The following is a 10,611-nucleotide window of genomic DNA, read 5'->3' as shown; positions in this document are numbered from 1 at the left end:
TCAGTTACGTATTGCCATGTCACTTGTACGAACTTTGCAACCCTAGAAAGGATTTTTCCGCCACTGCCCTTGATGTGATGATACATCTCCATTTTCCCACTTAGCCGTTGAGGAAAAACTTGTCGGACCTGCAATATCGTTGGATGCATCCCATTGAGAGGTTTTGTTGGTTGTTTCTATTTAGTTTTTTTTTTTACATTATAAATATGGTCTTCTTAAGCTGATTTTTTTCTTTATAACCAATTGTTGTATTTAAGATATCTTCTCACATTAAAATCGGCATGTTCGTGAATCGGAGTACCAAAGGTTCAATTTCTAGCATGGCATTGGTAGGAATGTATTACTTTTTGTCTAAGATATTTTGAAGGGTTTATATAAGGGCCTTGTAAGCTTGGTACCTCCTCAATGATGATTTTGAGACCCGGGGCCAATGGTCACTTTATTGAAAATCTACAACATTGCAAGCACTTTGATCCTCATTAAGTGGAAACAAGCATATCGTTAGGCTGCCATTCAATTTAAAACTTTGATTATTAGTATTCGTAAGAGTTAGAATTTGTTTTAATTTTTATAATATGTACTAAGTTTGAAAAAATGTAACAAACAAATTGTTTATTTATCTGGAAGGAAAATATAAAGGGTAAATCAAAAGACAGAATCGCTTTTAACTAGTTCTTAAGAGCTGACAAGACACATCACCGTAAATTTGATGCTGAGTGGTAGCCTAAAAATCAGAATGCAAAAAATGCTTCCTTGCCAATGGTTGTACATTTAGCCAAAGGTCCCATAGTAGCTAGAAGTTGTAATGCTTGCTCGGCCAATGGCTTCCGATTCTGGGCTGATCTCGAGGGCATGCAATAGGAAAACACCAGTAATAGTAGAATGTGGTTGTTGTTGCTTCAACTATGAGTTTTGCAAGTGTAAAGGACAAAACACCTATCAAGAGTGATATAACATATTTTGGAGTGTTGAATAATATTATCGAACTCAACTACCTTAGATGGAAACATATTGTATTGTTCAAATGCGAGTGGATTGATGTTACAAAAGGAGTAAAGAAGGATGATTTAGGGTTCACTCTTGTGAACTTAAATCAATTGTCTAATATTGGAACAAATGAATATGACGAGCCCTTCATGTTGGCATCTCAAGCATTACAAGCTTTCTATGTTGAAGATCCTTCATAATCAAATTGGCATGTGGATATTCAAGAAAAACCAAGGGATTTTTATGACATGCAAAATGATCCCTCAAATGAAGACTATTTGCAAAGCAAGCATACCATGCAATGAAGTAAATTTAGAGGATGGCATTCTTAATGGTGAAAATGACATAAATTGGGAGCGGACAGATATGGAAGGAGTAATGGTTGATGAATCTCTTGCCTTTGTTGACATGGATGCTTTGATAGAGGATACAAATGATGAATTTGATGAAGAAACTAATTAAGAAATTTGATTTATAAAGGTTTGTTGGTATTTCATAATTTATATTTATCTTTTTGTAATCAAATTTAAAAAGTATTTTTATTCATCAATATTAACTTTTTTATTAACTTTTTAAATGATATTGTCTCTATTAGTGTTGTAAGTAAATGTGGCTAATACACAAGGCGTGGTAGGCCACATGCTAGGTAAAGCCTAATTCTCGAGTCTAATTCCAGCTTAAGTCACTCAATAAGCATAGAGCATACTCTTGATCGTATACATGATAGGTCTACTTCTGATTTAGGACACATTGAATGTTGAGATTGTGGAGATTATGCATTGAGTTTCTGGTACTGGTATTTCTAATCTTTAATAAATTTTTGATTTTCATGAAGAAATGAAACAAAAAGATATGAATGAATTGGCCTCTAGTGGATATCTTTGCTTGGAATCAAAAACAATTAAATTAGCTTAGTCCAGCTGAATGTATTATCCATATGGGGGATCTTCCAATTGAGAAGATCCATCGACCTGAGATGAAAAGAAAGGTCTATCTATTTTCTTTAGTTATTCAGCTAAACCAATGATTCGTTATTGGAGCAGATAGCAACAACCATTTTATCGGACATATATGTGTATTTTTTATTTTCCGATGGATTTACATTAGAATATTATTTAAATTTATGTTGATAACTCATAAATTTCATGTAATTTTAAAAATTCAACTATTAACATATAATTTCAATCATTTTTCAGGTATTCAAAAGAATGTTAGAGGTCGTACAAGACTTGAGAAATTATGGAACAATGATGGAAACTCATCAAAAAGGGTAGTCCTTGCCAATAATAGAGGACAACCAGTCGGTGATGGTGCTTGAGAGTTGGGTCAATTTCTAGGTGCTATGGTACGTAAACCTAGATTTTTTTTCTTCCAATTCATGGATTGGAGGCATGTGCCACAATAAGATAAGGAGAAAGTGTGGCAAAGAGTGCAGGTATTATTAATAATAATATAGGTCAGAAATTTTCTTGTTGATAACTAAATCAAATTTAAGATATTTTACTTATGTCATAGGATGTTTTTGATATTGAGAGTACTCTTAAAGAGTGGGTGCTTCTGTCATTTAACAAGAAATGGAAAGACTTTAAATGTCAACTTAAAAGGACACATTACAATCCTTTTAAGGGTGATAAAGTGGGTGCAAAAAGAAATCGTCCTGTGGAGCTAGAGCAAGTACAATGGGATTGGTTGGTAGATTTTTGGGAAAGTGATGCTGGAAAGGTATTAATAACATGTTTAATGATCATATTTTCAATTTATGAAATTTTATTTATATGTTTTATATTTAGCCATTTGAGATTTTAGATGCGTGAGGAAAAGAGCATAATAAATCGAAGCAAGCCGAACTTGCCTAACACATTTGCTACAAAAGGTTTTGCAAGAAGATTTTATGAAGAGGTATAAGTCATGCTATTTTAAATTTCCATTCTATATAAAATGTTAGGATTAATATAAAATTAATTTTTGTTGCATTAGAGTATCCGTAATGATGGAGTAGAACCCTCACGCCTTGATATGTTCTACAAATTGCATCAAAAAAAAAATGGGACATTTGTTAATGTCGATTGCAGGAAGTGTACGCATTCAAAAAAATATATTTTACTTTGCATTAACTTCTTGCTTCATAGAGATTACAATTGTTTTGTAGGTCCAATTGAATACTTTGGTATCTCAACTACCAAAGGAATCACAAAGTAACAATATACTAAGGGATAAAATTTTCTCACAAGTAATGGGAGAAGATACTCATGGGTGTTGCAAAATGTATGGTTTGGGTGCATCAACTAAAGATTTGCATGGACCTAATCCCACTCGCCGACAACTAATGGAAACTTGCGAACATCTAGAAAGTCAAAATCGAAGCTTAGAAAGTCAAAATAGCTTGATGGAGAAGGATATTTCTGATTTGAAGAGCAAAGTTGATATTTTAATTCAAGTTGCTAGTCGTCAGAGTGGTGTGGATGGTGGTGGTGCTGCTATTTTATCTACCATATCTAAAAAAATAATGTTCTTAAATATAAAAAAAACTTTTATTATAGTAGAATGTTTTATGTGTTAATAACTACAAATATATGCTATAAGGTCCTTGGACATCTCACTCACAAAATAAGGATATTGGATCATCACATCATGATGAAGATGATCATGATCATATAGTTTCTACTGGTAATCAGTTTCATTAGGAGAAAATTTTTTATTTATATTCTACAACTTTAAACTAATTTATTAATATTTATTTCACAGATATAATGTCTAGGAATTAAAGTCATGCTTTCATTTTCCTACAACAGTATTTCCAACTTTTCTTGGTAAGTTTGTTTTGATAGAACCAAATTTTGTTTTTATAATGGGTCATTTTTTTTTATTTTCAGGTTTGCAACAAAGGTCTGCAATTAGTTCAACATTTCTGATATTACTTCCCAATTTCCAAGAATTTATCTCTTGTCAAGTGAACAATTATAATCATGTTTTTTAGTATGAACAATTTCTTATTGCCCCTTGAAGATTATACATATATCTTAAGCACTAGGTTCCTTAAGTCACCAATACAGGTATCCTTGTTTTACTTCTAACTTTTGTATCAATGAAGGTGTTTTGTTATGTGAGATTTGTACATATATCTTGAGGTTTGTCCTTTTCTTTTATCAGAAAGGGTGTTTGATAAATGAAAGGAAGATGACATATTTAACTAATCCTCTTTTTCTTTGCTTGGTCATTGGAAGAAAATTTGGAAACAATGATCTCATTATATTATGAGATTGTTGTTTAAGTTTTTAATTTTTGATACTCACCTTGGCTTGCTTTATTTATTGTTACAGCTAGCAATGAAGGGAAGCTTACAAGTATGTTGATAAAAAGTTAGCTGTAAAGGTTTGATTCTATTTGTTTAGTGACTTAGTTTAGTTATAGCTGGGTTTCAGATTTTTATATTTTTTTATTTGCAATTGAAACCAATATGCTATCTTGAGCCATCAGAGGTGATTTTTCTATTCAGGTTAAAAAGCATGGAAAAGATTCCCTTATCAACTATGCCAAAACTAGCATGTCTTCAAAACTTATTGCCATTGACAATGACTTCTTTGCCAATTTGGTATAGTTGATGTTGTACCCTCTTCATATTTTTCATTTTTTTCTACGGTTTTTCTAGAATAAGAATGCAAATCATGGTCAGTTATGAGATCAGTAGTTTTATTAGTTTGCCCTTGCTTGTATATTGATTGCGGCATTACATAGCCTAATATGTTGTTATAACAAACTCTCAATGAAGAATGCAGACTTATGTTGCATGACAAGAAGGAAAGGAGTGGCCTCCTTCAAATAATTTCGGGGACATTTCATATGAATACCGGATTATCCGAATATGATCAACAACACAAAGTGATTAGTTCAAGATCTTTTCTTATCTCTTAATCCTTTTACTCTTTTCAATATTATAACTTTAAAATTTACAAAGCAAACAGGTACAAATATAGTTGACCTTAGTTGAATTCAGTTTTTCAGGGCTGCCCATGGAATGCAATGTTGTTGCAGCCTTGAGTGGTGAGGAACTCAATTTCACAATGCCTGCTACAAAGGCCAGTATAGATTCAGATTCCAATATTCCCAATGCCAATTCACCTGTAAAACAAAATCATTTTGGCATGGAAAGGTCAAAAATAACAAAAAGGTTAGCCATCCATTATTCTGCTTTCCGGTTTGGAAGATGATTAGAAAATTTATTTTAGCAAACCTTTCTACTTGTATCTTGAACATTTTGGTTACTAGTTTCTGCATAATTCTCTGAATGCTCACTCTAAGCTTAATATATTCTTCGATGTTATTACCTTTCATCTAATTCTAGGTTGCCATTATCACAGAATGTTTGCAACATTCCAGAATCCACTCTTCATCAATTATTCTAATACTGATTTTTTTTTAAATTGACATACTCTTTTGTTATCAACAATAAAATTCTCATTTTGGTTGTGTTTTATGTCTTTTTATGCAATGCATTCTGATTAGAGCGAAGGTGATCCATCCTATTAACTTTTTTGGAAGCAAAACTATTTTGGTTAGGTTCTAATCCTTTCATGAGTGATATTAAGATATCTGTTTGGGTAGTCCTATTTGATGATTTCAATTTTATCTAGCATCCATTCTTCTTATGCAATGTTTCTTGAGTAATATTAATATTCCCTGTTTTGTGTATGTCTGTCTACTAAAGGTAGCTCTTCTTATGTTAGTGGAAAGTTGAATCTTCTTTGTTATGATATATTATGGTAAATTTTTTAATTTCTTTTCATTTTTAGGTAGTTTAATGGGACAAGACAATGGAAATCCATCCTGGAAGCTCTCTTTGCCGCATGTATGTGTGGCAACCATCACTTTTTTCCTTTTCGGCTATCACATCGGGTTTGTGTTATTTATAATTCCTGTAAGGTATAGAATCCATGAAGTTTGTGGTCTTAATCAATGTTTTATTGTAGAGTTGTCAATGAACCGCCAGAGAGCATCTCTTTATATCTTGGATTTGGTGGGAACACTTTAGTTGAAGGTAATGATTATAATGACTTTATTGCACGCTTTTTACTGCTTCTGTTGTTTCACAATATGTTTTTGAATGTTGAGTCTATGCAGGACTTGTGGTCAGCATGTGTTTGGGTGGTCCTTTTATTGGCTGTTTGTTTAGTGGTTGGATTGTGGATGGGATTGGACGGCGCGGAGCTTTCCAGTTAAGTGCTTTAACAATGATAATTGGAGCTTCAATGAGTTAATATATCTTGATTTACACAAATAAATCTTCCCTTCATATTTCTGTTCGTTCATGTCGAATGGTGTCTATATAGGAAGTAGAAACTTAAGGTTTTTATTTTTTTACAAAATGTGACAAGCGTTGATGGTAGAATCCTAAATATGCATTGGCTCAGCTAATTTGGCTTGGTAAATTTTGCATCTTAGAGAATGAGTCAAATGCTTAAAGATCATTTATGATGACAACACATCAACTCAAGTACCTGTATGAAAGCGTATGCTATACAAAAGTAGTGTAGCATCAATTATCTAGTGAAAAATGACTCCACAAAATATTTTCTGTAACATGCAATGTTAAATTTTGCTAATGACATGAATCTTGCCTCTTAGCTGCAATGCAATGAACTAGTTTGTTAGGAGAATAATAAGTAGTATTTAGAGGCTTGTGTGTAGATGAATTCACTGATGAGAATCCCCGTTCTGCAACTTAATCCCATCTTGTTCTTACAGTATTCACAAGCCAACTCAAAGGAGGAAAGGCGTAATCTTTTCCTGGTTCTTTTGACTATGTCTCGCATCAGATAAATGAGACATGCCAAATTAATGGAACTACTACTTATCGATATGATGAGATTCAATCTATTGCTTCCATGCTAACTCTTACAGATGCACCTGAAGCATTTTACATTGCTGTTAAGCATGTTGTGGAAGGAATTGGAGAGATTATGCAAAGGTCTATTTCTTTTGCACTCTCTAGGTCGCCAAACTGTGAGCGCCAAAATATGGTTATTTTTCTTACTGAATAATAATGTAAAAAAATTATGTTGGAAATGATATGCAACTCTTCTTCTTGTTTTTTTTATTTTTATTTTTATCTGCAATCACTTCCCTAGTAGTTATGATTTTTCCATGTACTGGTCCTCTTTTTTTTTACTACTCACCTTTCCATGAATTTGTAAACTTATGAGATTGCAAGCTTTTTTATTCAACAATTTCTGTTGCATACATTCGTTTGTGCTCCTGGCTGAGATTTTATGAGTTCATCTTTTCAAGTAAAGCCTTCTGGATTTTGAAATATATATAGTTGTACTTAAATATAAAAGTGTGACACTTTCAATGGTGCTTAACTGATTGTATCTTTTCTTCTGCTTCATGCAGCTTTTAGAAAGAATCACCTGAAAAATTAATGTTGCTATAAGTATCTATACTCGTTTAGACATGAGTTTTTGTACATGATTCAGCTAACAAAATCTTACAAGTCACTTAGCAATACTGATGAACTTGGAGATGCGGATGTCTGTGCAAAGGCCAAACTTTCTGAGCTACATTACACTCTTTTCTTCATTCAAAGCGGTCTGCCTACCGGAAAAATGCATATATTTGCTTAGTGGAGTTGCTACTTTCAGGAATTAGTGAAGATGGTCAAGGGAGTACATGGCTCAATATTAAAAGATTACAGCAGCATATAGCTGATGTTGGCAATCTAGGTTTGTCCTGTTCGTCAATTCCTTTATCTGTTTGTATGCTATGTGGACTTTTGAAGTCCAAACATAACTATATCAAATGGGGTTTATGTTTTGGAGAAACTTCTTGTGCGCTGCAAATTATTGTTGGATGAGAGTGAACTTCATTATGGAGGTCATGAGGATAGTGTTAACCATGACTCTAGTGGAAATCATTTGAATAAAGGAAATGCAATCATAGACATAATGAGTCACGCGTTGTTTCTTTCGGTTCAATTCATTGAAACTGATCACATCAGTATCTTAAAGGTATCTGCTATACATTCTTTCGTCATTAAAACTGATTCCATACAGTGTGTTAGGGCTATCGACTATGTGTTCTTTTGCTATAGTTGTTAGTTCAAATTTCTGCAATCTTGATTACGTAATATCTTGCTTGTATCAACAATGTCATCATGGCCAGTGTTTTTTTTAGTTTTACTTTCCCTATTAATGGAATATAAGATTTCTTTAAGAAAGATGGAGAAGTTGTGAAACAAATATAGAATTTGCTTCTATTTTCTCTATTTGCTTTTCTTTCCAGTTCAAGTCATTGAATATCATCTATAATTTATGCATGAATAAACCTTGATCTTCCTTGTTTTGGTTTTTGTCTATTTTACCTTTTGTTATAATGTGTTTTTATGTCTGGCGCATCTTTAGTTTTTTCAATAATCTAAATAAGATTCTTATTGCCTTCTATTTTTTTGGTATTTTCTGACTTAGGCATTTTTGCAGATGTGTGATATGTTAATCTCTCAATTGTGTCGAAGGCTTCACTCAACAAATAAAATGCCTCGAGACATTAAACGCCTTGGCCGTCGTTCTGGATCTGTAAAGAAAAACTTCGGTAATAACCCAGAAAATGTACAATTAGGTCAATGAGAGAAAAATAATGTTCTGAGAGATGAGTTGCAAGGGAGTGGCAGCACTAGTGTTGGCAATAGTATGCCCACCCTAACCTCTGAGACAGCATCGATGGTAGCAATACTTCTGTGTGGGCATGCCAAGTTCCTATGCAGCTTGTGGCTCGTATGCCTCCCTCTTTGTTCTATTGGTCACTAATGCAACTTGCTGGTGCAGTAACTTGCTGGTGCTGTCGGTAGTAAAGGAATGGGAAATCTTCCACGTGCCACATCTGATATTTGGGCTGCTCTTCTGCTGCTTTTAATTTGTAAATGCACTGCTGATCCCACAGCTTCTTTTGGAAGTAGAAGGTGAAGAGTTCTTTAGGTAAATAATTCTCTTGACATCAGATTTATGTTAGTGGCTCCTATTTCTGCGCATTATTTTGACAAGAGCAACATCTCTTTGGCAGGAGCCTTTTAGATGATCCAGACTCGAGAGTAGCATATTATTCTTCTGGTTTTCTTTTAAAGTTATTCTGTTGCCTGGAATTCTAGGATTTTTGCATGCATAGGATAAGCATCTTGTTGCTTTGCATTCTAGTATTTTTACATGCATGGGATGCATTAGTAACACTTTCATTTTGCAGAGAATGATGACTAAAGAACTAGAAAAGTACCAACATTTGCTCCAAAGTCTTATTTATAAAGCTCAGCAAGTAAATCTCAAGCATACTGCTTTTTTCTTTTTCTTATTTTCTTTTTTCTTTTTTTAAGTTCCCGTGAGCATAAATTAATTACAGCATATTGTTTGTCTACTTTGCTAGAAAAATAATGAGAAGCTATTGGAGAATCCTTACCTCCAGATGAGGGGTATACTCTAGTTATCAAATGATCTCGGAGCTCAGTTGTAGTTTTAACAATTTGTACCATATTTGGGTCCTCCTATCATAAGTCAATGAGGTTGCTTGATTGCAACAAAATTTTGTACAACTAATAATTCCCATAAGGTACTTTGCTCATTAGTTCAACTTGATTTACTTGTTTTGTGGGTTTCCTATCCCTGTTGAATGATTGAATCAAATAATTAGCTGAAAGCATGTGTCTGATTAGTCAAATGGTTCATTTATACAACTAACTGCTATTAATTCCTTGAAATTACAGACCACAAAGTATAAGTAGGTTACTGCTTATGTAGCCGTATTTGATTGCCTGTATTTCTCCTAATTGTTTCCTTATATTATGTTTTGGGTTCTTTCCAGGAGTTTTGAGCAATGTGAGCTATGTAGTCAGGTTAATATTAGCGAGAAGCTGAAGCAAGTGATGTACAGGAAACCTTTCAAGTAGCTTTATTCATTTATTTATTTGATTGTTTATCTTGTGTTTGTGGTCATAACAAGAAGTGTTTTTTTGTTAGTTCAGGTATCACCACTCCCTTCAATTACTAATGTTGCTTTTTCACCATTCTTATTTTGTTAGTTTGTTTTGATATACATTTAAATGATACTTTTGCCATGCATGTGGAAATAAAAGAAAACAAACTCCATTATCTCAAGCAAGGCTAAAGTTGGTTTCTCCTGACTATATTTGTGTTTCTTCTTATTATTAGTATTGCCATGATTTGGCTGTTAGGAAGAAGATAGTTGTTTGCCATTTTATATTGACTACTACTTCCGATTTATGTTGTGGAATTATACAGAAAACAAAGCTGCCTCCCATTTATAATGGTCATGCATTCTATTTGACTTCATACTCATTCTTGATACATAGAAAACATGCCGAAACAAGATCTTCATAGCATTAGACTTAATTAAGATCTTCAAAGCATGATAAAACATGCATTTATCCATTTCGCAGATATATAGATCTTGATTTTAAAGGGATTGATATATAGCTTCATAAAAACTTATTATTTGTTTATAATCTCAGCGGACTTGGAACTGGGAACTTGCTCAATGGGCATGGTGGTGTATTGGCTAAAGATAATTTGCACCAAACAAGAAGCCAAATACTTTAGAAGAAAAAAAAAAGACAAGAGCAGCAAG

General features: G+C 33.3%; 1 pseudogene; it reads left to right on the top strand.

The window, feature by feature from the left end:
• The first annotated feature begins 7,451 nt into the window (after positions 1-7,451).
• LOC120281148 lies at positions 7,452-9,480 on the top strand (annotated as a pseudogene).
• Positions 9,481-10,611: the final 1,131 nt, after the last annotated feature.

The sequence above is a fragment of the Dioscorea cayenensis genome, chromosome 17 (genome assembly GCF_009730915.1).
Source record: "Dioscorea cayenensis subsp. rotundata cultivar TDr96_F1 chromosome 17, TDr96_F1_v2_PseudoChromosome.rev07_lg8_w22 25.fasta, whole genome shotgun sequence".
Classification (NCBI taxonomy): Eukaryota; Viridiplantae; Streptophyta; class Magnoliopsida; order Dioscoreales; family Dioscoreaceae; genus Dioscorea; species Dioscorea cayenensis.
Note: the sequence above shows the minus strand (reverse complement) of the source record. Positions and strands in the feature narration are given on the sequence as shown.